Source organism: Vicugna pacos, chromosome 9, assembly GCF_048564905.1.
Source record: "Vicugna pacos chromosome 9, VicPac4, whole genome shotgun sequence".
Taxonomy (NCBI): domain Eukaryota; kingdom Metazoa; phylum Chordata; class Mammalia; order Artiodactyla; family Camelidae; genus Vicugna; species Vicugna pacos.
Window position 1 is genome coordinate 73890224 of NC_132995.1, and position 27564 is coordinate 73917787.

A 27564-nucleotide genomic window follows, 5' to 3' on the forward strand; every position below is an offset into this window, starting at 1 on the left:
GGGAGTTCCCATGACCAGTTGGCAGAGGAGGAAAAGAAAGTCCAGGCCTGGCTCATGGAGGGGTTGACTGGGTCTGTTGGTGTGAACGGACTGTGCTGTGTTACCTTGCTGCTCACGGGGGGCTGTGAGGAGAGCAGGAGGGCAGGAGATCATCCTCCCAGGGCAGAGCTTCAGGCAGCGAACTGCTCAACTAGGTCGTGGAGAGAGAGAAATGGCTTTAGCTGAGGCTGTGCTGTGAGACCTGAGCTGTGGCAAGTGGTTTGGCTGCTGGGTCAGGGGTTTGGGTGGAGCAAGATCAGAAGATTAGGGAGGAGGTGATACAGGAGAAGAGCGTAGTGGGGGGCCCACCGTGCAGGGATGTTACATCAGACGTGAGCGCCCACCAAAGAGATCCGCTACAGACCAGGACTCTGATGGTGGACAGGGTGACCTGGCCTGTGGATGGAAGACAGCCCGCGCTCAGCCTTCCCAGTGCCAGCACGAGGGGCCTGTGACCAGAGTCACCATAGTGGCAAAAATGGGGACAACTGTGCACTCAGCCTGGCAGAGCAAGTGATCCTGATCACCATGAGGCAGTAGGATTGCCGCTGCATCCTGGGGACGGGGAGGAACAGGTTTGGAAATGAGGGGACTTCCTGGGGGGCATATTTGGTGCCCAGCTGTCCCTGTAGATGGGCAATTATAACAACTATAACCTGCTAGGAGCATGCTAACCAAAGGGATAAAAGTCTGTGTCATTTCAGCAAGCAAGCCACCTAGGCCAGCAGAAGTGCTTGTCGCGGGGTGGGAATCTAGAAGAATGGTGGAGGAAGGAGAGGACTAGTCTCTGGCCAGCCCAGGGACCAGTGCAGCGCTGCCTTCTGGCGCTTTGCTTCTGATGGTCCCCACCGGCCACCCTCTTTGGAAGATGGCTGTCTGGTGACTGCACTGCCCTGCAGGGCCCAGAAGTGCCTGGGGGTGTCCATCACCTCAGGGCCTCCCTTAGCCAGGGGCCGACAGAGCTGGCGAGCTCAGAGTCCAGGTCCCTGCCTCGATGGGGACAAACTGCCAAGTCTTTCCCTTGGGACTTCGCCTGAAATCTCACAGCCTTGCCCCCTGCCCTTTCCCTCGTGTGCTTCCCTCACTCCCGCCCACTTTCTTCCAGGGCCTGTCTTACAAGGTCACTGGCCCTGGAGTCGTCCTCCCAGAGTCTGCTCAGGGCCACCTCCCAGCCCTTCGGTAGATAAAGAGGGGGCAATAATGTTCACGGTCGCTGGGCACTTACCGTGTGCGAGGCCGTGGTACAAGCGCTGACACGCCCTGCCCTCTGCCCCCCGGAACCACGCCCGGGAAGCGGGTGAGTTATAACCTCTCGGTGGCGCAGAGCTCAGCAGGCGAAGGGCACGGGCGCTGGAGCCTGACCATCTGGAGTCCAATTTCGGTTCTGCCGAGACCAGCTGTGTGGCCTTGGGCAGGTGACTTTCCTCATCTGTAAAGTGGGGATGAGAGTAGAGTCTCCTTCACAAGCTGGCTGTGAAGACTTGATGAGTGAGTGTAAAGCACTGGAGCGCTGCTTTGTAGCTATTTGTTAAATGAGCAAATACTTCACACAAGGCGCCGTCGAGACTTCGAAAGGTTAATTTATTTGCTCCAGTTCACCCAGCTGAAACGGCAAAGCCAGGATTCAAACCCAGATCTGTATGATTTCAAAACCCAGTCTCCCTTTTTTTTAATTTTATTTTATTGAGTTATAGTCTGTTTACAATGTTGTGTCAATTTCCTGTGTAGAACACAATTTTTCAGTTACACGTGCACATACGTATATTCATTGTCCCCTTTTCACCATGAGCTACGCTACCACAAGATCTTTTATACGTTTCCCCATGCTATGCAGTATAATCTTGTTTATCTAGTCTATATATGCCTGTCAGTATCTACAGATTTCAAACTCCCTGTCTGTCCCTTCCCACCCTCCTCCCCCCTGGCAACCACAAGTTTGTATTCTATGTCTATGAGTCTGTTTCTGTTTTGTGTTTATGTTCATTTGTGTTTTCTTTTCTTTCTTTCTTTTCTTTTTTCTTTTTCTTTTTTTAGATTCCACATATGAACGATCTTATATGGTGTTTTTCTTTCTCTTTCTGGCTTACTTCACTTAGAATGACATTCTCCAGGACATCCATGTTACTGCAAATGGCATTATATTGTCATCTTTATGGCTGAGTAGTATTCCATTGTATAAATATACCACATCTTCCTTATCCAGTCATCTGTTGATGGACATTTAGGCTGTTTCCATGTCTTGGCTATTGTAAATAGTGCTGCTATGAACATTGGGGTGCAGGTGTCATCCTGAAGTAGGGTTCCTTCTGGATATAAGCCCAGGAGCGGGATTCTAGTCTATTCTTAGTCTTATGAGGAATCTCCACACTGTTTTCCATAGTGGCTGCACCAAACTGCATTCCCACCAGCAGGGAAGGAGGGTTCCCTTTTCTCCACAGCCTCTCCAGCATTTGTCATCAAAACCCGGTTTCTTAACTATCACTCTGTGCCACGTCTGGGCAGGCCTGTTGCCCCTTCCTTCATGTGACTATATTTCGACAGGCCCACTTTTCTCCAAGGCTGCCCACCCCTGGCTTGTCTTTGTGGGGGGCGACCGGAAGAACCTGGGTCTCCCTGTAGCCGCCCCTGGGTGAGGCCCGCTCTCCGTCACCGCGGGCTGTGTCTTGTCTTGGAGGGGCTGCCCTGCGTTAATTCTCAAGGGACTCTCTCCCCAGACCTACGTCTTCTTTATTTCGTCGTCTGCTTCCCACTGCACACACCTCCCAGAAAAGCAGAGGGAGCCTCTCCTTTACCACTGAAGTAACAGCTGATGAGTATCTTTTTTCTTTTTTATTCAAAAAGCCGTTTCTCTATTTTCCCAATTGCCAAAGTGAATGAGATAATAATTTAAAACATATGGAAACATGTAAGGGGGAAGGGAAGTGAGAAAACTCTCACTTGCCACCCATGTGACCTTCCCAGGCTGCTTCGCCCACCCAGGCCTTGACTCACCGGGGCTGTCACGGCCTCCTGCTGGACTCCGGGTGACACACCTGGCAGGCTCGGCGAATGTCCTTATAAGGCAGCTGCTGAGCTGGCCCGGCCACTTCCCTGGCCTGGGCTCCACCAGGGCGATGAAGCAACGTCCCCGAGCCGGGAAGGGTGGGGAACAGCTCACTCCTGATTCTCCGTAGCCCCACTCAGGCCGCCCTGCTTCCTCTTCTGTTGGTTTGAACGTGGGAGTTCTAACTACAGGCGAATCTTAAGGATGAGGCCATTTATGTCCATGCTGTTCGCTGAGCGACATGGATGGGGAAACTGCTGTGCGCCAGACTCTTTATCTCAGGGGGTCACTGTTTACAGGAAAGGGGACAGACAGATCCAGACGTGGTGGGGAGCTTCCAGGCCGTCCAGGGTCCAACATGATGGTTTTGTTATTTTTCATTTTTGTAAGGCCCTCCAGGTCCACGCAGGTCCCAGGACTTGGGAAGGGAGGTGACTCCCTCAGTTAGAACGGAGAAGGGTCACTGAATATTTAATGTCGCATGTGCCAAACCCAGCACTCACGTACATCACCTCACTCAGTTCCCAAGGGGACCTGTGAAGTAGGTCTTTGGGGATACAGTGGAATTTCCCTGAAATGTCGACTCTGATTTACCTTGCTTTTCTCTAGATCCCAAAGTCAGCCAGGACGAGGCCCCTTGGGTTATTTACATGTTAACCTCAAAGGGTGTTTTCTGTTTTTCAACCTTCGTACTGATGGCTCAGGGCGGTCCCGAAGGCTGCCCCTCTGCTCAGAACCCAGATCAACTGCTCCCGCCAGTGACAAGTGCTTGACTGCCTGGCCACCCACATCCGCCAGGAACCCTGGAGTCCGGAAGACCTTGCCAACCTCTGATTCCCCCTCCCCACCTTACCCCAACATGAGAGGAGGGGGAGGCCCCGGCCCCTTCTACAGCGTTACCTCTGGGCTCCCGGTTCACACCGCATCAGCTGACTCCCTCACTTAGTCTGCCCGGGATCCAGCTTCTGAGCCAGGTGAAAAACCAAGGTCAAGCTGATGCCAGGGGTTTCCTAGAGCTTCACCTTCTTTGGAAAAGAAGGTCGTTATGATCCAGACTAGATCAGCTCCCCCCAGGGTTGTCCTACCTCCGCTTTCACAGCTCTCAGCACACGTTTGTCTCTTGGACAGCCAGGAGGAAACTGCACCGGAAGACCTGGAAGCACATCAGATGGCTTCTCTGGGCGCGAAATGTCAAGCAGCCTCCCCTCTGCCCACTTCCCCTTCCTCGCCCACCTCCATCCTCTCCGTATGTCTCCACTCTGGCCACACTGGTCTCCTTGCTGCTCCTTAAACGCCCAAGGCTAGAGTTGCCAGATAAAAGACAGAATTCCCAGCTAAATTGAATTTTCAGATAGACAACAAATTTTTTTTAGTGTTATGTCCCAGATTAAATCACTTCTTGTTTATCTAAACTTTAAATTTAACAGAGTGTCCATGTCACAGAACAGTTGGGAAGCATAAATGAAATACGTGTCAAGCACATAACACCAAGTCTGACCCCTGGAAAGTGTGGAAGAAAAGACAGTTGCGAATGCTCCTGCCATCACAGCCACCCTCCTCCTGATCATGAAACTCCCCCGCCGTTGCCTCCGCGAGTTTTACTGACTCTCAGCTGATGATCATTTAAGAAAAAAAAAAGTGATCTTGTTTTTGTTCTTTTTTGGTAATCTTCGCAGTCCACGAGAGTGATGAGAGGAGAGCTGGTGGGTGAGCCTTGGGCATTGAAAGGCCAGTGACACTCTCCTGTCCGCGGAGTCACTCACCCCTCATGCAGCCTCACCAGCCTTACCACGGGAGGATGCAAACCCAGCCCTGGCATGGGGATAAGTCTCTGCGCTCAAGGGGATCTGAGGTTTTGGGAAATAGTGTAAAAGCCAGGGTGTCACAGGCCGTAGTCACTGAGCACACAACACAGCACAGGGTGTACCAGTCTGGCCTTGGCGTGTGCTTGTTCCCTGACCCCACGCATCTCCTCACTACTCAGCCTCACATTCTTCCTGTGGAAAACGGGATGCTGTTTCCTGGTCTGTCTTTCTTCCAGGTTAGAATGACCGTGAAATGGAAGAGGCTATGACAAAGAGCTTTGGCAACCCTAAACTACTATATAAAGCCTGGGATCGCCATGATGTCATCAGCATTGTCTGCAGGGGGCGGGGGTCCTGACTAGCTGACGGGGGATCGCTGGCTCCAGGAAGGGGCCCCATGGACATCTTGGCGTCACCCACACCCTCTACCTCATAGACACACTCCCTCTTCCTGGCGCCAGGATCAAATATCACTCAATGATGTGTCCCTGTGGGGTTAAAAGGCCCTCACTCCCTGCATCCCCAGGTCGGGCCAGCGGGTGTCTGCCAGATGTGCGAAGGCAGGAAGTTAGCACCAGCTCTGAATCAACATCTCTGCACTTTGCTGTATTGGTAACGGGCTGCGCTTTTGTAGGACTGGAAAGCGCACACATGAATGTCCCACGGTCCCCAGTCCCAACGAGACAGAGCACGCTCCGGCCCCTCTCCTATCCCAGCCTCAGCGTTTTGGGGTATTCTTAGGTGGCAGCGCTGTCCAGGGCCAGGCGATGCCCCCTGAGGCAGACAGGCAGGGAGGGATGTACTGGCGTCCGTGACCTGTGGGCCTGGGGCCTGGCCCAGCCTGTGAAGCAAGTCACCTCTGAGAAGCAGCTTTCCTTTCTCCCGTTTGGGTGCTCGTTGACCAGGCTGTCCCCCAGTGGCAGCAGGCAGGGTCCTTGCCTCAGGCCCTGCAAGTTCACGCGTCTGTGAGACAAATATTAACCAGCGACTACTGTGCATATGTACTAGGATCTAGGAGTGCATCAGACAACAAACCCAATTTTGAATTTCCCTTCCCTCATGGAATTTCCATTCTAGTGTGGGGAGGGAGGCGGGGACAGAAAAGAAACAGTAAATAGCCAGATTATGAAGTGTGTTAGCAGATGACAAATGATGTGGACAATTAGCAGGGTAGGGAAGGCAGGAGTCAGTGCAGGGCGGAGGGAGCAGCGGGGCCCACCTTAAACAGGGAACTTGGGGATATCCACGGAGAAGAATACCATCTGAGTCGACACCAAGGAGGTAAGCGCCTGGGAGGGAGTAGGGGAATGTTTCAGGCAGGGTGAACAGCCAGTGCAAAGGCCCTGAGACCTTGGCTACCGCATGGTGTGTTCAAGGAATCAGGAGACCAGTGGCTGGAGCCGAGTGAGTTGGGGAGGCAGTGACTTGGGAAACTAGCAGGTGGCCAGGTGTGGAGAGCAATCCTGGCGGGTGGCAGCAGGAGAAAAGTGGCTCGAAGTCAGCTGGTGGCAAGGGTTGGCTCTGGTTTGGGGGTCCTTGAAGTCTTTATAATTTGGGAATGCCTTCTTTAAGACAAATTATGAAATCACAAATATGAAATTAAGCATAGGGTAGTGGAAATACAATCAAGGGTCCCTGAAGTTCCTTAACTTCCCGCTGGTGGAGCTGTGGATCTACGCTTGGGAGACCTATGCTTGGGATGGCCCTGGAGGGCCCCACTGGCCCCAAGGCGGCACCCCTCCCTCCCTCTCTCCCCTACAGCACTGCCCTTCTCTTTCCCCGTCCAAACTTCCTGTCACATCCATCCCAACCAGAGTTTGCACAAATAGAAATGGGGACAGAGAGAGGAGCCAAGGGATCACAGTGTGTCTCAGTCTGGACACCGGGTCAGAGTCCAGTGAAGGGACAACACTGTTGCTGACGGGTGGCAGGGAGGTCCCCCTGCGAGGAGAGGGACAGGAATCCCTTTTCTGCAGAGGACATTTCTCTGATTCTGTGGTTCTGTCTCCATCCAGGAAAAGAAACCGGGAGGGAAAGCGTGCACTCAGCATGAGAGGAGGCTGGGGGTGCTCCTCCAGACCCCGCACTGTGACCCTTCCGGGAGTAGCTGTGCCGGGCTGGGCCCCAGAGACAAGCAGAGGGGCTCTCTTGTGCTGGCTGGGGGAGCTCCACCTGGGGGGCCCCTGCTCTGCTTCAGACGTCAGGGAGGAGTCAGGGCAGGAGTGGAGCAGGCAGGGAGAGAGACGAAAGGAGTTATTCGGAGTCTAGTTATTAACTACTAGCAGTGGGGAAAGAAACAGATGTATAGGGGAGCCGCTGTCCTGTTCCCTGGGTGATGTGGCTGCCGAGGCGCTGGTTAAATGCAAACTATGCCTTTCCTCCCCCCTCCCTCTCTCCCTCCCTCCCTTCTCTCCGTCCCTCTCTCCCTCCCTCTCTCCCTCCCTCCCTTTTTTCTTCCTCCCTCCCTTCTTTCTCTCTTTCATTCATTGGTGAGAAAAGATAACATATGAAAGTATCCCGTGTATGTAGACCTTTCCCAATTTAAAAAAATCATTATAATTTTTAAAAAGTCACCATTTGCTATCTCTAGATGGAGCAAGTTTGGATATAATATGGAAACTTTGGTAAATTTGTTTAAATGGGATTCTTGTTGTAGTATAATCCTGTGCCTTTTTGGAGTAAATAACCAAGAAGCATTTACAGTGCAGCTGCTGTATGCAAACTTTTACCTTAGGCTCCTGGGGGGATTCAGGAATGCTGAGTCCAAAGTCTGACTGCTGGAGGCGATTTTTGGTCTGGCTGTGAAGTCCGTGCTTTTGCCCGTGGGGAGAGTGGTTGATGGCCCGCGGCATTGCTTCTCAGGCCCTACACCGGACCTACTTCTCTTCTTATTTGATATGTTTTCCCTGGACTCTCACACCCGCATCCAAGACGTCAACCACCTCCTAGCAAGCTGTCAGTGCCAAACCTCTGTCTCCCGCCTGGCTTTCCACTACCTTGCAGTTGCTTTCCCAGGATGAGGAGGGATGTGGGTTCATCTCTCTGCAATGCCCTGTCCACACGGCTATCAGGCGGACCTGTCTCAAACACCCCCCCAGCCACAGCACTGGTCTGTGCAGGGGCCCGTGCTGGTCACCATCGTCCACATCAGAGGTCCAGACATTTAGAAATGTAACTGGTTTCTCCACTGAAATATTACATTTAGCACCAGTGGAAGAAACGATCGGAACGTCCCTTTATTGGGAGGCAGGCATTTACAGGCATGCGTTTATAACATCTGCTTGTGTTAAAGCCAGCCGCTCTGAATAATGGGGCTATTTTCAAAAGCATAAACACCTGCCGTTCATGGTCACGGGTGCACTTGCGGTTTTAGATCAGCCTCGGCATCCAGTTTATTCCTGTATTTGTTTCTGTTGCCCAGTGTGGAGGAAGTTTGGTTCAAGATCTTATTACTGAACCAAACCTGGGTCCGCTTGCCCTTGCACAGTGCAGCCAGCCCACTGCCACCGGGCTGTGGTGAAGGAAAGGTGGGGTTTACTGCAGGGCACCAAGCAAGGAGCCCGGGTAGCTAGTGCCCCCGAGACCTGAACTCCCCAAAGGCTTTCAGGGAAAGGCTTTTAAAGACAGGGAGAGGGAGGAGGGGCTGTGGGGTGCGTGATTAGCTCATGGACATTCTGATTGGTTGCTGATGAGGTCATCAGAAGTCAATGTCATCAGCCTTCTGGTTCCAACCTGTCTGAGGTCGGCGTGCTTGTGGGCAGCACACAGTTAACGTCTTCCACCTGGTGGGGGTTTCAGTGTCTGTGGAACAGCTCAAAGGACATGGCTCAGAATGTTATCTGTAGTTCATGAGGAGGAACTAAATGTCCTTGACTTGGTTTAATGGCTAAACTATTATTATTTTGTCTTGTTTGACTGTTTTCCTTTCTTTCTGTGTTTTTTTCACTTCTCTGATTAAATGCACTGTGTGGAACTCAGGGAAGCCCAGGAGAGTAAAGGTTTTTCAAGCTGAGAACAGGTGCTCGTGCAATGTTACCCTGGCCGCACAGCTAACTGTTACGCAGGAGAGAGCGGATGCGATCACCCGGGTTTTCTCAGCCTGTGTTTGCTCGCTCAGTTCTCCCCCATAACGTGTCTGTGTAATTGATGTGAGAGGACATGGTCAGACCTGGACTTTGAGAAATCACCTGTACAGAGCTACAGTCTTTCTAATCGATGACACCTTTATTAAATACTCAAAATCATCAACCAGAACAGCAGAAAAGGTCAAATCTTCTAATTGTATCAAAGAACATTTGCCTATCAGCGTGAATTAATAAATTGGTGGTCTCCAGTTTGTGAACATTTAAAGCCCATGTGACTGTGTTGAAATAAAATTGCACTTGATTTTTTACTGGTTTAAAGTACATATTTTGGATCATTTTTTTGAAAAGTATTTTTAATAGAAAATCTATGGACATTGTCCAAAAGCCAAAAGATTAAAAAGGGGTATTTAATGACAAATAAATCTCCCTCCACCTCACCCTCAACCAGCCTTTTTCTCCCCAGTGTTTTTTTTCCGCTGTTACCAGTTTGTTCGAATCCTATTAGAGATATTCTGTGTGTGTGAGTGTGTCTTAGTTTGGGCTACTCTACAAACAGACTTGGACACAAGGATTAAATGCAGCTGTTTATCTGGGAAGAGCTCCCAGGAAAGTCCAGCAGGGGCTGGGGGCCTGAGACTGGGCAGGGAAGGAAGCCAATGAGGGAAAGATCACTGAGTAAATTGCACTGTGGACAAACAGGGCTTAATTCCAGTGGGGACTCTGGGAGCCAGCACAGGACACGTGGCTCAGAATTATTTCTCCCGAGGGAAGATGAAGCTGGCTTTATAACCAACCACATTGTCTGAGGGCTGTGGGGTATGGGTGACCAGCCATGTGGCCAGGCAGAGTGGACCCTGGCAGTCAGAGAAAGCTCTCAGTCAACGGAGTGCAGGAGCTGGCACTTGAGAGCGGCAGGTGTGCCCTGAAATGGTAAGGGGCAGGAGGCCTGGGCAGGGCACCAACACCATCTGCTACAACATTCTTCTACAAACATTTTGAATGAAATTTGAACCAAATGTTTGCAGCAACTGTGGCCCAGCCTTGTGAATGCCAGGCTTCCACAGAGCCCAGTCTGGAGGCCATTGGAGTTTGTGGGAACAGTGAACGAGGCCTTCTAGAGTCTAGCTCCTATAAGCTACTTCTGGTTCCCTTCCTTCCTTCATCATGGTCAAGTTTTCACCCCGTGATACAAGTGATCTGTGCTGGTAAGGGGACACCCTGCAGAGCGCCCTTCCCTGACTTTCCTCATGACGCCCTCTGGGTCTGGGAGCGCCCTTTCCCTTCCTCCCACCTGCCTGACGCTACTTGTTCTCCAGACTCAGGTGAGTGCAAAGAATAAACTTCCCTTCGGGGCAAGAGAAGGCTTCCCGAGGTGTAGCCCTGAGCCTGACAGAGACTACGCCCTCAGGAGTGATCTGCCCATCTCCCCATCTGTCTGATGCCCTGGGGAGCCTTCCCCATCACCCCCGGGATTCCACTCTGCTCACTGTCCCAGCGTCCTGGGCTCACCAGGGTCAGAATGATCTGCCTGCCTGCCTGTCTCCCCCAACTGCACCAGGAGCTTCTTCAGGGCAGCAAGCAGGCTTTGCTCACCTCTGAACCCCCGTTACTGGGACAGGGCCAGGCACCCAGCAGGGCTCAGTAAACGCTTTTGAACGGAATTCAACTGAGGGCTCTGCACAGTGACCCTTCTTTGCAGTGTTTGTAGGAATTCTGAGGAAAGAGAAATTGCTGCAGACAGGGTGGCCCAGGAATGCTCGTTAGGTGACCCTGTGTAAGACACGCACACGTGAAGATGGCTGCCTCCCGCCCAGGGAGAGACCTGTAGACCGGTTCCTTAATTTGCATGCAAGACTGCTTCTGCATTGGTTCAATGGATAGCCAGTCACTCTGTCCATAAATATTTTCTGAGTCTCTACTATAATGTTGGCCACTATTTTAGGAGATGGAGATACAGGGGTGCACATGACAGAAGTAGACTCCATCTCAAAGAACTTACCCTCCCCTGGAAGGTGGAGAATCGTACAGAGTGGAATGTTCATTTGGACGAGCCTGCAGTAGCTGATGAATCTGGAACAAGTGGGGCTCTTCAGGGCCTGGCTGATGGAAACCTGAGGCAGCTGTAAATAAAGGCACAGGGGCAGACTTCCCAGCAGGAGGAGGGAACCAAAGGAGGTCCGGGACAGCTGTCATACAGCAACACATCGAACTGTGTCTGTGGTCAGCATGTGGAAGTCGCAAAGAGGTACAAGCCTCAGTCCCTTCCTCTGAGGATCTGCTGTCTAGACTGGGGAGTGAAGTCACAGTTATCCTGAAGACTATCAGCTGGTGAGGACCATCCCGGCAGCTATTTTTAAAGACACTTTATTTGGAAATAACTAAAGACTTGGAAGAAAGTTGCAGAAAATAGTACAGAGGGGTTCTGCGTCCCCTTCGCCCGATCTCCCCCAATGGTGACACTTACATAACTACAGGACAGTCGCACATCAGTAAAAAGCACGCATCTTATTCAGATTCCATTAGTTTTGCATATGAGTCTACAAAATCTTTCACGTGCGTAAATTCCTGTAGCAACCACCTCAGTCAAGATACAGAACTGTTCTGTCACCACAAAGACATCCCTGGTGCTACACCTTTGTAGTCACACCACTTCCCCAACCCCTATCCCCTAACCCCTGGCTAGTGTCAAGTTTCAAAGTTCTTGATGGATCCTGGATGAGTCCTTTGCCACGTGTGTGGTGTGCAACTATTTCCCACTTACCTACAGCATGTCTTTTCATCCTCTCCACGGGTCTTCTGCAGAAAAAAGATTTTAATTTTGATGAAGACCAACTTACTTTTCTCTTTTATGGATTGTGCTTCTCATGTCACATTTAAGAACTCTTCCTGTTTCCCTGGGTCCTGAAGATTTTCTGTTTTCTTCTAAACGTTTTATAGTTTTACACTTAAATCTATGATCCTTTGTGAGTTAGTTTTGTATAAGGTGTGAGGTTTAGTTTGAAGTTGGGTTTTTGTGGGTTTTTTTGGACTATGGATGTCCAATTGTTCCAGCATAATTCTGTTTTTTAAAAAAACTGTCCTTTCTCCATTGAGTATCTTCTGCTCCTTTGTCAAAAGTCAGTCGGTTGTCCTTGTGTAAATTTACTTCTGGCTTCCCTATCTTGTTTCGCTGATCTATGCCCCCATCCTGCCTTATCACACATTGTCTTGATTACTGTAGATATAAACTAAATCTTAAAATTGGATAGAGCGATTCCTCCCACTTTATTCTTTTTGTCTAAAATTGTTTCAGCTATTCTAGTCCCTTCACCTTTCCACCTAAATTTTATAATAATCTTGTCTAAGCCTACAGAAATTTTTCTGGGGGTTTTGATAGGAATTGTGTTAAACCTGTGGATCAGTTTGGGGAGAACTGACATCTTTACTAGGCTGAGTCTCCCAAGCTGTGAACACGGTACGTTTTCCCATTTGTTACATCTTCCTGAATTTCTTTCATCAGCATTTTGTCGTTTTCAGCAGGTAAGACCTGTACATGTTCGGTTAGAATTATGTCTACATGTTTTGTTTTCACTTCCACCTGGTTACTGACAGTATATGGAAATAGTTGATTTTTGAATGTTGATCTTGTGTCCTGCAACCTAGCTAAGCTTTTAGTTCTAGATGGGTTTTGTTTGTTTGCTTGGGTTTTTTGTTTGGTTTTTTTGGGGTGTTTTTTTTTTTAAGATTCTTTGTGATTTTTTCCATAGGCCGTATATCATCTGAAAATAAGGATCGTTTAATTTGTTCCTTTGCAGTATGTATGCCACCGTGGGTGGATTATCAACTGTGAGAATCATCCCCACAAAAATCTGTATTTAATCCCAAATATTCTGCTTTCCCACTGTCTTCTAGGTTATTTCCCCATGTCCTCTGGGTGCTCAGGGGACACAGACTCACCCTTACATTAGATCAAGCAGCTATTATTAGGAAAAACATCTGGACACAGTAAGACAACACGTTGTAGAGCCAAAGAGGGAGGGCTGGGGGCCTTTCACATCCCGCCTCCTCCCTGAGCAGAGGTCATCGGAGATGACTCTCGGTACTGTGTGTTCCTTTGGGTGGGAAATAAAAAAAAAAAAGGATTTGGAGCACTAGAGAAAGAACTTTTTTTTTTTTCCCCATGCAGAAAGGTCACAGAGTTTACCTGTAAACTTAGCTCACAAACAAAAAGATTACAGCTGGGCATGTAGAGTTTGTTGAAAAGTGTACGGTGAGACCAAAGAAAAGCAAATATAATTTTTCTTTACTTTTTTTTCTTAGTCCCATGCCAGAATGTACACATTAGCCAGTATCTTGAAACTTTTGCCATGGAGGTAATTCTTTCTACCTCTATTACAAGCACCTGAAGGTGAACGTGGGGTCCTGCCAGAGGCACATTGCAGCCCAGGCCTCGTGGTCAGGGCCTCTTGGTCACACTGAAGGGGCAGATAGACTCCATGTAAGAGGTAGGCCTGGCCACTTCTAGTGAGTTACACCCACTGTGTGACACACAGACTGAGGGTCCGGGGGCTCCTGAGAGCAGTTAGCACATTTGTACCCAAACCCTCAATCCGAGTAGGACAGGAAGAGCCTCTGTAGAGATACTAGAGTCATGAGAAAAGAACTTAACCTTGAGCTGTTCCCCTGACCCACTGGATTGAATACTATTAATAAACAAATACATAACACTGATGTCACAAATGACAAGGTAGCTTGAATGCCAGGTCCAGGGGGTATCACTTGCTTGGTGCAATTTGAGAAATTCTGCCTTTGAGTTTAACGTTGCTTTTACTGAGGAACTTCTTTCTAATGGGAACGGAAAGTAGCAAGTCACTGATACCTTAGTAAGAGTGGGTCTGTCACCTGGAACCAAGGGAGCAAGAGGAGAGGGGCCTGGGAGTTGTATGAGGGTTGGAATGACGAAGAGGGGAGAGGACGTGCGGGGTAAGTCTGTCCCGCTCCTGCAGGTTCACCTTCTCCACAAGCTCGTTCTGGGGTAAGAGGGCAGGCTGTGTGCAGTTCTAGCCTCTGTTTTGCAGCAGTGAGTTGGGAGATGTAGATTTCCTGGTCTCCACACAACAGGGGTGCCTCAGACTTCTAGACATAAACAACAAATCCCACAGCCTGAGTCAGTTTTGGGCTGCAGGGCCCCAGTGGGATCAGGGAAGAGCCAGACATGCTAGAAACCAAGCCTCCCTGAGCAAATCTGTTTTGAATTTCAAAGTTAGCAGGAAGCACCTAAGAAAATAAATGCAGCAGAAATAACTGTTAGCAGAACACAGCTGCTCTATTTATTCTGTGGGGTTAGGTACCTACAGAAAGCCCTCCTCTTGCAAACCGAACAGCTCACAGTAGGATTAGGAGAAGAGAAGCAACATAACAGCCAGAGAGTGTGTGGTTCTGGATTATCTGAGTTCCTCGTGTTCCAGAATGTTTTTATGCACAGAAGATCCTAAATCACATGGCAGTCAACCCCTCCGTTCATCCATCTTCCAACCCATCATCCACCCACCATGCACTTACCCACACATCAGTCTATCTATCCATCGATCCATCCACCTGCCTGCGCATCCCACATCCATCCATCCGTCCACCCATCCACCTGCCTGCCCATCCCACATCCATCCATCCGTCCATCCATCCACCAAACACTACTTGGTACCCATTACAAGTGCCAAGACAGTAATCCGTATGTACCCATCTACTCACTGGATGGGCAGGAAGTAGGTAGTTCTTTTCTTCGGTAAGGGAAGTAGTTGACAGGCATAGTGAGGCTCAGGGAGACGCCGTACAGAACAGACATAAAGAGCACGGGTGCTGTATTTTAATCACGGTTCTGACACTTTCTAGCCATGTCGGAAAGCTACCTACCTCTCACTCGGTGCCTCGGTTTCTGCCTCTGTCAAGTGAGGGAATAATAGTCTCTGTCCTGCAGGACTGTTGTAAGGATGAGAGAAGACAATGAATGTAAAGGGCTTAGCACAGGGCCTGGCCCACGTAATGTTCTCCGTACAGTTGAGCTGGTGCTATTCAAAGTAGAAATTTGAACAGAACCACAGTGAATTCTGCAGAGTCTAAAGCGGTAGTAGGAAAGGGGAGCTTCCCGAGAGGCAGAGGCCAACGCCAGGCGCTGGGGACACTTTACTAAGGCCCCGGTCCCTGCACGTGGAGGGAGTAAGTTGGTGGCGGAGGGTGGGGACTTAAAGCCTAGGGTTCTCTCTCTGTGTTTGTCTTCCTGTTCCCAGAGGTCCAGCAACAGCTCAGGCCAGTAGTTCTGGTGGGGAAAGCCAGAGGATGAGGAATGTCCCCAGGAGAGCGGAGGCAGGCAGATCAGAAGACCTGGGTGGCAGAAATCTTGCAGGATCCCAAAAAGGGCAAACTGTTGGCCAGGGAAGCCTGCAGAGGCTTTGAGAGACAGGGCACATCAGAGTCCTCCGGCCTGCAGGGCCCTGGCTCTCCTCTGTTAAGTGCTCCCCAGGAAGCAGTGATACAGAGGAGAAGCTGGAGGAGAGACAAAGTCCAGGTCGAAGGCCCAGGGGTTCCACTGTCGTGAACACAGCAGCTTCTGTAACCCCACCCTGGGCGCGTGGAGAACGGAGAGACCCTGGGGAGGAAGCACACAGCTGGGTGATACAGAGCGGCCACAGACGGTCCTGGCGGAGGAGAGAGGTGGTCACCCTAAAGAAGTCCCCTCGGCTTCTTGTGACCAGCTGGTCCTGGAGCATGGGAGTCAGGGGCAGGATGCGGGAGGATGCTGCGATTACAGGAAGAGGCTCCCTCTGAGCCTGGGACCTGCAGCTTACACCTCTCCGGGACTCTTTCTGTGTATCCTCAGGGTGGAGGGTAGGTGTCTGGACACCCCCTGCAGATGGCAGTGAGGCCTGCCATCTGGCTGCCTCATCTCAGAGGGACAGGTTAGACGTAGGGCCTGAGGAGGACTGGAGACCCAGGGCAAAGGAAAGATGGATGGCTGAAGACTCCCGCCTGCTGGAGGTGGGTCTGCTCTGGGACAGAGCCAGGCTGTGGGGGGAGGTGACGGCTATCTCCAGGCTCACACAGTACAGAGCTCGCTGCTTTAGGGGCAGGCACTCCTGGGAACCCAGCAAGGCTGCCCCGAAGATGTTGGAACAAACTGGTTGAGCTTGTCCAGGAGATACCACGTGCACGACACCCAGAGACTCCCACCTTATCCTTTAAGACATCAGGGTTGGCTCAGATACCGATTCAAAGGCCCCTGGAAGGTACGAAGCATCCCCGAAGAGATCTGCAGCTTCTAGGGAGGCTTGTTCGTGGTCAGCCTTGGTTCTGAGTCTCTGCTTCCCTGAGTTAGTTCTGTTTCTGACTCTGCTCCCCGTTCTGAAGCTGCTGTCCTGGGTTCACACCACAGCCACCGTGGTGGAACTCAGCCCCTTCCCTTGACTTCTGCTAAACAAGCTGCTCCCAGCAACCTGCACGAACGCCTGTGAGCTGACTCTCCTGGAGGCAAAGGAAGCTGCAGGTGGGGCTGCATCCGAGCAGAGCAGAGACTTCCCGCCCTGCAGGAGACCTCCTGGTCTGTAGGGGTCTGTTGGCCTCTCTCTCCACGCCGCTCCACAGCTGATCTCTGCTCTGCACACGCCCAGATTCTGTTAAATTCTAATTCAGGAAAGTCGAATCATTAATTAAATTAATTTAATTTTAAAATTAGGATTAAATTAATTTTAATTAGTTCAGCTTGATTTTGAACAGCCTTGTCCTTCGCTGAGGCATAAGCCAGGACCCACCTTCTAACTCTAGGTGTTTATCCAGGTCTGTTCTTCAACCAAGATAGTCCCCTCTGAGAGAGGCTTGAAATGACTTTTGTCTTGCTCTGTCAGGTGGGACTGAGGTAGAGGACAGGAGGGAGAGGATGAGAGGATGCTGCTTTTCTTTGCTGACCTGGGAAGGGCTCGGCCCCGTGGAGCGTGTAACCAGGTTGGGAAGCAAAGGAGGAGGGACAAGGTGGTCCTGGGGAAACTTCCGGTGCCGGTGGGAGGGGTCACGAGCTTACTTCCTCTTCCCCGGAGAGCAAGGAAGGACACTAGCCTGTGGTGGTGGCTGCTCTTTCCAGATCCGATGCTCATCAAAACAGCCAACCCTCCACCTGGAGGTCAACCCTGACAAAAGTGTTTCTTTTAGTAAAAATCAAACAAAACTTTAACCCTCACTAGGAAAAAAGTAATACGGTGGTCCAGAGTAATTGCTATGACTGTTGTGTTGCTGAGTCAGCCCTAGGAAAAGGGAAATGAACCGCCTCTCCCCCTCCCACCCCTGCTCGCGCCAGGAGATTGACGAGAGAGTGCAAGGGGCTTGGTAGTGGTTGGCTGGCCCGACAGCCCTTAGCACAGACTGGCTCTGTGTTGAGTGCTCTGGATGCAGGATCCTGTTTAATCCTCAGAGAGAATCATCAGAGATTCTCCAGGGTATTTGTCTCCTCTATGCAGATGAGGAACGGAGGCTTGGGGAGGCGGAGTTACGTGTCCAGAGTCAGTCACGTGCCCGTAAACTCAGTGAGATATAGAGGTTGACTTGGACTCCGTTTGCCCTCCACCAAATCCCGGTGACCTTCTGTGACTGTCCCCAGAGCCATCCCCCACCCCACAGTGACTGCATACCGAGGGGAACAATGCTGAGAGGAGGCGAGGAAAATGCCTACAGCTCTGAAGGGCGCAGAAAGGGACAGTGACACTGAGATCTGGGGACGGGCTCTACAACTGTGGCCTCTGCACCTCTGGTGGTGAGGGTCCTTTTGAAAAACCCTAATCCGTCTCAGCTTGACAAAGGGCAAGGCTATTTGGTTAATTTCTTGTCAGAAGGGTGGCAGCTGGGTGGAGAGGGGAAAAGAGAGAAGAGCCATGAAAGAGGAGACAGGGCAGTGGCCTGCTTGCTGGCAGCACCTGCTTGGTAGGGGTGGGGATGGGATGGGTGTGGGGATGAGGATGGGGATGGGAGTGTGATGCGGGTGGGGATGGGACAGGGTGGGGTGGGAGTGGGGTGAGGGTGGGGCTGAAGACGGAGTAGGGGTGGGGGCGGGGATAGGATGGGATGGAGTGCGTCTGGGGAGGAGGTGAGTCCTGCACGCACTGCTTTTCCCTCAGCCTGTTCTGTGGAGTCAGAAGTGAGAGCAGAGCTGAAGGACTCAGGCAGTGATGGCACTCACCCTTACCTGAGCCCAGCGCTGGTGGTGCTAGAATTTATAAACATATTAACTCCCCCAGCGACATGCTGAGGTGGTGTTGGTTGATCTTGGTTCCCAGGTAAAGAGACGAAGGTGAGTTAACAGCTCGATGAGTCACCCTGTAGCTGTACAGTAACCTCTGTACCCTCTCCTTAGACGCTTTCCACTTGGAGCTTTAATATCCTCTGAACTTCACTGTAAATTGCATAATTACAAATGATGATCATGCCTTTGCCCCTCAAACTTTTATTACAAATCATGTAACTAAAAATTTCGATCATGCCTTTTCCCCCAGAACCTATCCCTTGGCATCATCTTATATTAGAATCTTTAGAGAATACTCTACAGGGCATTTTTTCAATTACTTTGTTTTGAACAACCAAATGATGAGATGTATTCATCATAAACTACCTACAACCATGCTAACATGGGATTTTGGGGTAGGCTCCTGGAAATACAGGAAGGGAGGGCGATGAGGAAATCTGACACATATTTGGCAATTACTCCTGGGATCTAACCCCTCAGTTATTAAGTGTTGGAGGCCACAGTAAACAAACTATATAAAGATCATGTGAAAAATCAGTATTACTATATACTGTCTTTCAAAGATAAGTGGTCATCCTGAGAGATCACAAATACAGAAATGAGTATTGGAGCTTGGAGTGAATTTTTCAACGTGGTGTGATTTTTAAATATGTCATTTCAACTCTTAACCTATTAAACAATATTTATAAATTAACAAATATCACACGTGATATTAAGTACGTATATGTAATTAAAGCCATGCATTAATTATTATACACAGACATGTGTCTTTCTCATTCACATCCTGCCACATTTTTATGTTTACATCAACAAAATCGTTTCTTATATGCTCATTCGGTAAACGAGGATGCTCTAATCTCAGAGTTACCTGACATTCGGTACTCACCCAGTGCTTTGTGTGCACCACGTCACTCTCACTGAAGTGAATGCTCTGCCCTCACACACACCGTTCAGCCCAACACACAATCTGTCCTCAGTCAGAGGTTGTTGAGTTATTGCTGACATTTCAGAGATAAGAAACAGAGATGCCAAAGGGGTAGGAGACTGGGCCAAAGCACACAGCCGTGCGTGAGCGGAGCTGGCTGGTTCTAGGAAAGCCTCCCAGCATCCCAGCCAGGGCGCAGGCCACTCCACCGAGCCGGAGCGTGAGGAGGCGCTTCCCCTTGCTCCTCTGGGAGCAGAGCCCCACCGCAAGGCAGGGACTCTGCAAAGCGTCCAACTGGGCGCCGCAGAGCTCGACGTATCTGGAGACGTGCTTTTCTTGGATGGGGCCTCTGCCCAGGGCAGCACCACACACGTAAATGTATGCTAATTTGTTACCCATCATAGTAGCTGGGAAGCATAGCTGGCAACGCTTGATAATTTATTTGGTTTATAAATTCCCACCTTTTTTCCATCTCAGATATTTTCTCTTTTATTCTCATATTCTTTTCAACGCGTGACCGGGGCCCTGCAGCCCTGCCAACAACGCGCTGTGCAAAGAGCTCTTCCCCGGAACTCGCCGCTTTTTGGAAGGGACAAGCTCAGTGGAAATTCTGCAGCTGTGCTGATAAAATAATAGGAAAAGGGCTTTGACGGCACAGGCGTGGCGGCTGGATTGCTAATGTTGCAAGTTGGTGGGTGTTTTGATCACTGATAGTAAACTTAGTTATGATACGAGAAAAACATTTTAAATCACATTGTTTGGAGATTTTGGTGATATATTCTCACAATTGGAAAAAAATTGGTCTCCAAATATAATTTTAAGAACAACACTTTAAAGAAATGTTAACGTTCCCCTAAATAGGAAGCGTATGGACTGCGTGTGCGTGTGTGTGTGTGTGTGTGTGTGTGCGTGTGTTGAATTCGTCCTTCTAGACGAGCGGACAAGTCAAGCTTTTGGAGGCAGACCTGTCTCTGGGTGGACTCATGCCAGAGTCAGAGATCCTCTCCTGCCTTGTTGCCTTCCCACCCATCAGTTGACCAAAAAGACCTTGTTGCCATCCCACCTCTTCCCCCTTCCTTCCACCCCTCCCTGGGCCCAGCTGCCCTCAGAGTTCTCTGCCAGGAAGCGCTCCCAGGGAGGCAGCTGAGGCCGGCACGTCTCCTATTCAGTGAGTGGGTCCCAGACTGTTGGGTGAGACAAGACCTTGGTGGATCCTCTGGGCCACGGCCTTCACTGCAAGCATGGAGAAAGCCCTCTGTCCTCAGTGGGGACACCAGAGCGGACTCAGAATGCTCCATGGGGTCCCGCAGCGCTCTCCCAGGATGCAGGAGGGCAGCCCCCGTGCACTGCCCCGAGGGAGGAGACCGTCCTCCAGGTCCTGGGGCCACTCTGCTCTCTGCCTGTCTCTCCTCCCACCTCCTGCCCCCAAGTCCACCTCTCCGAATGGGCTTCGAGGGGCCCGCAGATGGCTATCGGGAAGACCCTTCCAGATTCAGGCTGCTGGCAGGGCTGGGTGAGTACTTCCCCTTGGAGACACTTGCCTGGACTTAAGTCACCATTGTCAAGAACAAACATTTACCAGGACCCTTTAGGCACCGGGGAGATGTTGTTGGCAGATGCATCATTCCCTTTTCCCTCGACTTACACACACGTGATTCCCCACCTACACCCTGCGATGGGGCCTTGTTCCAGAGGTCGCCCAGATCTGTAAGGGGCCCTCGGGGCCAGACCTTGCTTACTGCTCTGGCCCGTTCTGTGCAGCTAGTCAGCTATTCTTCCGAAGGGCAGCTGTTTCTGGCCCTCCTTCCTAGACAGCACCCCACCCCACCCCAGGGATGCACTGTCTTAGCAACTTAACGATCTTTGCAGAATGTATACGATTGTAGTTAAGCAATCAATCGAGGAACTAACTGGTTATTTACTTACTCCACATTCCCAAATGCCAGCCCCCATAGGGCAGGGATGTCTCTGTCTTATCCCTGAGGCCTTAGGACTGTGCTTGGCTATATAACGGGTATGAAATATTTGCTTGAATGAATAATGGGATAGGGGTCAGAATGTCGCAGCAGCCACACTGAGTACAGGGTGGGTTTGGTCCAGACGATTAGCTCTGGGAGCCAGAGAGACGCAGCCTGGGTGGGTGGGGAGGGGAGCCAGAGGCTAGGGAGCAGGAAGCCCAGCCTTGAAGCATCTCACAGGAAGGCCTGCACCACCCTGCTGGCCTGGCTCCTCCAGCAGAGACAGTAGCCAAGGGTGTGACTTTCAGTCCCATGTTTTTCTGAGCAACACAGGATTGGAAGGAAAAACAGTTTAGGAAGAAACACAACATTCGTGTATTTCTTGAAGGTCTGAGAGATCCTCACAAGGAACAGGACAAGTCGGAGTGGCCAGAGTCATTCTTCGTGCCGCGCAGCACAGAGGGCCCTGGACTTCTGTGGGCATCAGGTGTTTCTGGCTCCCGTTGAAAGAACTCCCTGGGCTCCGGGCTCTGGAGTCAGAAAGGCCTGGGTTCAAGACTCCACGTTTCACTTGCTAGCTGTGTGAACTCGGGGAAGTGACTTAACGTCTCCTCGAGCTTCAGTATTCTTTTTTGTAAAATGGGCATAATTTCTAGCTTCCTATAGGAACTAACGGATCATAAATGAAGTGTCTGACCTACAGGAGGCGCTGTCCGTAGAGAATGGCTAGAATCATGGTGTTTGGATTACTCTGTTAGCTCCTGGAGGAATGTGGGCTTTGGTCCCTGTGGATTTTGACCCTTCTTTTGTTAGGGGTTAAATAATAACCCATTGAGAGGCAGGTGTTTATCTAGCTGCTCGGAAGTTTGTTTCTTAATAATAAAATTTTTTTTTTCTTTAAACAACTCATTGGCCCCACGAATCCAGCTGCAGCACTGATTCAGAAGCTTTCCTGTTAGGATTATCTCCAGCAATTAATATCCTCCCGGCTTGATAAGCAGGAGGCCACCTGGTTCTGCGGACCCGGAGATGCTGCGCTCAGGTGTGGAGCCCTGTCGCCAGGTGACAAGGGGAAGAGTGCACGGAGGCGCACAGTCTTGAGCAATGAGCTGGGGCTTTTCGTTTGCCTGCTCCTTCCTTATAAGGAGCTGGTATCATCAGTCTTGCAGAAATGTCACTGCTGTTTGTTTATCTCTCCCCAAATGGCTGAACTCAGCTTTTTTTCTCAGAGGGGTGGGGTGGTGAGTACGCGGGGTAGATGTGCCAGCATGTGGTGCTTTCCTGGCATGCGGCTTCCACTTCATCTGTGACCCTGCATGAGTGCTGGGTGTTAAATGGGTGCTTAGTGAGAGCTGGCTCGGGGCTTATTGGAAAATGGATCAGGTCACATGCTCCGAAAAGCCTGGATGGTCGCTTTTCTGTGAACTGGTTATCTGAAGGCATCTAGGTCTCCTCCACCTGACACTTGCTCCTAGCTTGCCCCAGGCTGACCAGGCCCAACAATTCCACTCTCCCTTCCTCTTGCAGGTGTCCATTTTTTAAAATCTGCTTTCCAGGTGCTCCTCCAGTCCCGTGTGAGTGAGGCCCACTGTGTGCCCAGCACTGTGCTCAGACGTCCGTGCAAAGGAGGCCAGAGCTTCTGTCCTGCTGCGGGAATCTTCTGTGTAGTTCAGGAGTGAAAACACACTGAGTGGTTCCTCCATGGGCCCCCCTCGCCATCTACCTTTCTTCTACCCTTAGGGACATTATTTTTAAAGCTTTTTTCATGTATCCAATTTCCTGCCATTCATTTCCACAGCCTGGGAACATGGGCCAACTTCTCAATGTCCCCTTTGTGGTTCCCTGATACCCTTCACGGACCTCCTTTCTGTTTATGGGTTTTATTGTTAATCGTTACAGGAGCAAGTAAGAATAACAGGCATGGGAAAGCTACGTGGGTCCCTAAATCCTGGCTTTTAGCTCTTGCTTAAAGAAGGTAAATTTGATGCAACTTTTCTGGACAGGAAATTGGTGATATTGCCTTTTAAAGTTCATGTACCACCATATGTAAAAATAAACTCAAAATGGGTTAAAGACTTAAATGTAAGACTTGAAACCATAAAGCCCCTAGAAGAAAACGTAAGAAGTGTGCTCTTTGACACTGGTCTTCTTAACAATTTTTTGGATATGTCTCCTGAAGCAAGGGAAACCAAAAGCAAAAATAAACTAACGGGACGACATCAAACTAAAGAGTGTTCGCACAGCGAAGGAAACTATCCAGAAAACGGAAGGGCAGCCTGCTGAACGGGAGGAGATGTTTGCAAATGGTACATCTGATACTGGGTTAATGTTCAAATATACAAAGAATTCACACAGCTCAACATCCAAAAACAAACAACCCGATTATAAAATGGACAGAGGACCTGAACGGACATTTGCCCAAAGAAGACAGACAGACGGCCAACAGACACACGAAAAGGTGCGCGACACCCCTAGCCATCAGGGGAATGCAAAACCGCAGTGAAACTTCACCTCACACCTGTCGGAATGACTACCACCAAAGAGACAGGAGATGGTGCTGGCGAGGATGCAGATGAAAGGGAACCTCACGCACTTTCGGCGGGAATGTGGCTGATGCAGCCGCTGTGGAGAACAGTCAGGAGGCTCCTCAGAAAAAGGGTGGCGCTCACTTCCCACTTCCTGCGTCCTTCAGGCTGAGCCCACTTTGGGTCCGGAGGGACACTGCCTCCCTGAAAGCTCACCGCCAGCACGAGGCCCAAGACAGCTTTTAGGGCAAATAAATGCGAATTGTGGACGTGGACATGTCCCAGCCTGATGCTGCAAAGCCTCCCTCTCCCAGCCCAGCCCACCCTGGCCTCTCCCCACCTGATGTGAGGTCACAAAGGCGTGAGCATCTGCGCCCTTCCTCTGTCTGTGTGGTCAGGTCCTTCATCTGTGCAGCTGTGAACTGACGCATTGCTGGGGGGGCTCTGGGGAAACCCACTAGCCTGTGCGGGGCGGGGGGCCGGTGGAGCAGCTCTGAGACTTCTCGGTGCCCCCTCTAGCAGCTGTGACCCTTGGCTAGTTCTTTAAGAAGAAACTGCCAGATGTTACTACCCAGAAAGGGACAGGAGTCAAAGAGCAAGACTCGAAGAGCCGTGGGATTTACTCACTGCTGAATCCCCGGCCCCGGGAACAGTGCCTGACACACAGCGGGCGCCCAGTACCGGTTTTTAAATGAATGAACAAATGGATACACTATCTACACGTCCTTGGTGCTTTGTGCCTTCTCTCTTTTATCTTAACCTGGGGCATTTCATACTTGTATCCCAAGAAAGCAGGTGCTGTGTGAAAGTGCGGAAAGACCCTGGAAGGGGATGGTTTGCTTCTTGCTGTGGGAATTTGGGCCAGTTCTCCATCACTCAGTTTCCACATCTATCAAGTAGGAATAATACGATCCACGGTCTTCATCCTGGGGTAGCACGAACAGCAAACGAGAACACGTAGGTTTCAAGGCTCTCCTGTGTGTGGTGCTTTTTCACTATATGGTGTCGGATTACAGCAGCCCAGACGGGGACCCTTAATGGACCCCTGGGGATCCTCACCTATGTGCCAGTGAGAAGTCAGTCCTGGAGATGAAGAAAATCTTTTATTTAGTAGGTCGCCTTACTAAAATGAGTCGAGTTATCTGTGTGGGTAGAAATTTGTTTGGTTAGAAACTGAATTCCTGGTCTGAGTCCAATCTTTCCTAATGGTCCATATAAGGGAAGGGAAACACTCCCACGCGGGATCAGTTGACAAAGTCTTGAGAAACCGATAACTCTGGGTTTACCTAACAAACAAGCCCGTTCCTGACTCAGCCTGCTCAAGTCTGGAGTCTTTCGGGAACGCGCCGAGCTCCCTAAACAGTTACGAGAGCTCTTGTTTCATTGTCCAAACATCTATTCTGAAAGCTGAGCCCCAGCGCACAGACCAGCTTGGATCGATCCTCACCCTCGACCCTCAGGGTACAAGGCTGCTTGCGGAGGTGGCTTCCTTGTTGTGCAGATCAGACTTTCCCAGTGACCCTCCTCCCTTCTGCTCACCACACCCTGCCTGCTTGCTGGCTGGGCCTGAAGTCTCTTTGACAAAGACAGAGTTTTTCACTGCTGGTTGGAGAGACAGCCTAAATGAACATACCTACCCCAGGATATGGCTTACATTCCTGCCAAACTCACCGGTCACTCCTGGAAGCAGAGTGGTGTGAGAGGGAGGGAATGAAGTCGGAGAGTAGGATCTGGAGGAGAACAGACGACCCAGAAAGGGAAACTTAGGGACAAGGACCAGGTCGACCAACTTTAGAATCTGGCCACGCGTCAGCTGCGGACCGCAGTAGCCGGAGCACAGGTCTGCCCTTGTCCTCCCCTATCCACACAGGGCGCCTTCCATCATGGTCTGCTTCGTGGGCCCAGAAAGACTAGAAGGTCTTCTAGAAAACACACGCCCTAATTGCCCTTATTTTGTCCATGAAGCCAGGGATGTAAGGTCCATGGTAGGCTGTGCTGAACTGGACCATGGACTCTGCAGGCACATTTAACCTTGGACAAATCATTTGACCTCTGCGGGCCTCAGTTTCCTCATCAGTAACATGAAGTGGTTAAGCTGGAAATTTTCCAAGTCCTTTTCTAGTTCTAAAAGATGGCTCAACTCCCCAGGTCACCCGGCCCTGTATGGATTCCGTGGAACATCGGGGATTCCATATCTTGCCCTGTTGAGAGAAGAGAGACCCAGGGGTACAGCTGAGACAGCCGTTTGAGGCGCTTCCTGCCTACAGCTGATTACACTTGAGTCCCAGAGAGCATCAGAACTATCTGGCTTCTTGGTCTTTGCAGCTTCCTAGCTGTGCATGACCTTGGAAGACCTTTGCACCTGTTTCCTTATCGCTAGAAGAGAGTGGGAGCTCCTGCCTGGCCAAGTTGGTGGGAGGTTGGAGTTGATGTATTTCATTTCCTGGCTCACTACAAGGAGCCAAGGAATTGTTGCCTCCCTTCCTTCCTTCTTGTGGACAGAGTCATGCTGGGCTGGATGTGCTTGGAGGAGGTAAGTTCATGAACTGCTCCACAGATGTATTGGTTAGGCTATCGGCTAAGCTGCTGTAACAAAAAGACCCCAAAATACGGTGGCCCAAATGTGTCCAATTGAATTTCTCTATTATTAACAGAGGTCATGGATAGAGGTAGGAGGTCGGTGAGCAGCTCTGCTCTGACACCTCAGTTTTCCTCATCCTGCTTTTTTTCAGGACAAGCTCAGAGCCCCCCTCCCTTGGGGGCCCCAGATCCCTCTTGTCCATTGGGATGACACATGGGCAGCTCCGCTCAGCTGACACAGTGCACTGTGCCTTGCAGGCTGGATAACTTTGCAGGCAGGAAAGCTGTGACTCCGCCACCGGGTTGGGAGCTCCTTGAGGTCGAGGGTCCTGTCTTCTTGACATTTATTCCCGTGGTCTTGGCACATGGCAGGCTCTCCAGGAGGGTCTGCATTCCTGGGAACCTCAGCCAGCCACGGTCATGAAAGCTGAGGTGTTCGCTTAGTCATTGCCACTTACATATTTTTTGGCTTAATGACCATGCAGTTTCTTCATACCTTCCAATAAGTGAAAGAAAAAATGTGGATTGGGGGGGGGTGTGTGTGGAAATCAACTCTCATAAAAATCTTGGACCCACCACAGACATTGGAGCAAAGTGCTTCTCGCACACGGACGTGGAAACACCGATTCCCCTGCTGTGTGCGTGTCAGGAGCCCGTGGGGGGACAGCTAATGGGATGCCGAGTGGAGTGAATATTGTATTATATGTAAAGTTTATAGAATCAAACTTCTTAGTGGAAAAGCTTGCTGCGGTCGTTAGTTGTGGTCACTGCCCCTATTTAACTGGTTTATGGTTAATCCCAATCCCAAGTAGCAGGGCCATTCAGTCATCCCCGTGCTGTTGGCTTCACAGCTTGTGCAGTGAAGGGAAAACCGTGAGCTGGACAACGGGAGCTCTGCTGATACTGCAGAGCTGGCATGGGTCAGCATAGGATGTATTTTGTTTCACCTGCTTTGGAAATTTTCAGACTAACATTCTTGCAGCCATTCTCTGTGTTAGATCCAACTTCAAGTTCTTTCTGACAGAGAGTCCTGGTCCTGCCCACTGCTGCTCCCTTAGTCTATTTCTGCAGGGAGTGAGATATTATGTGTTCTTTTCCAGTGCTGGAACATTTGTGAATGTGGCAAGACTTCCTCTACTTTGGCTGCCGGCTAAAGCCTGTGGTTCTACACTCAACCAGTGTCATAAGCAGAGGATGCCTCATACAGTTGTGCAGGTTGTGCACTGCATGGCTCCAAGGAATACTAATTACATGGACCACAATGGAGTCTCCACAATACTCCAGGAAAGCCCCAGCTCATAGATTACCTGCAAATTTCTTAGCAAATGTAAGCTTGAACCCTCTG

General features: G+C 50.4%; 2 long non-coding RNA genes across 2 annotated transcripts in view; one reads left to right on the top strand and one right to left on the bottom strand.

Moving 5' to 3' along the window:
- Positions 1-27564, top strand: part of LOC116281791 (uncharacterized) — a 144408-nt gene that overhangs the window by 81316 nt on the left and 35528 nt on the right. The window lies entirely within an intron of this gene.
- LOC140698539 (uncharacterized) lies at positions 14800-18418 on the bottom strand. Its single transcript, XR_012076357.1, has 3 exons — positions 18175-18418; positions 16754-17125; positions 14800-16625 (listed from the first exon to the last, which is right to left on the bottom strand). It is a non-coding gene; the product is annotated as an uncharacterized lncRNA (long non-coding RNA).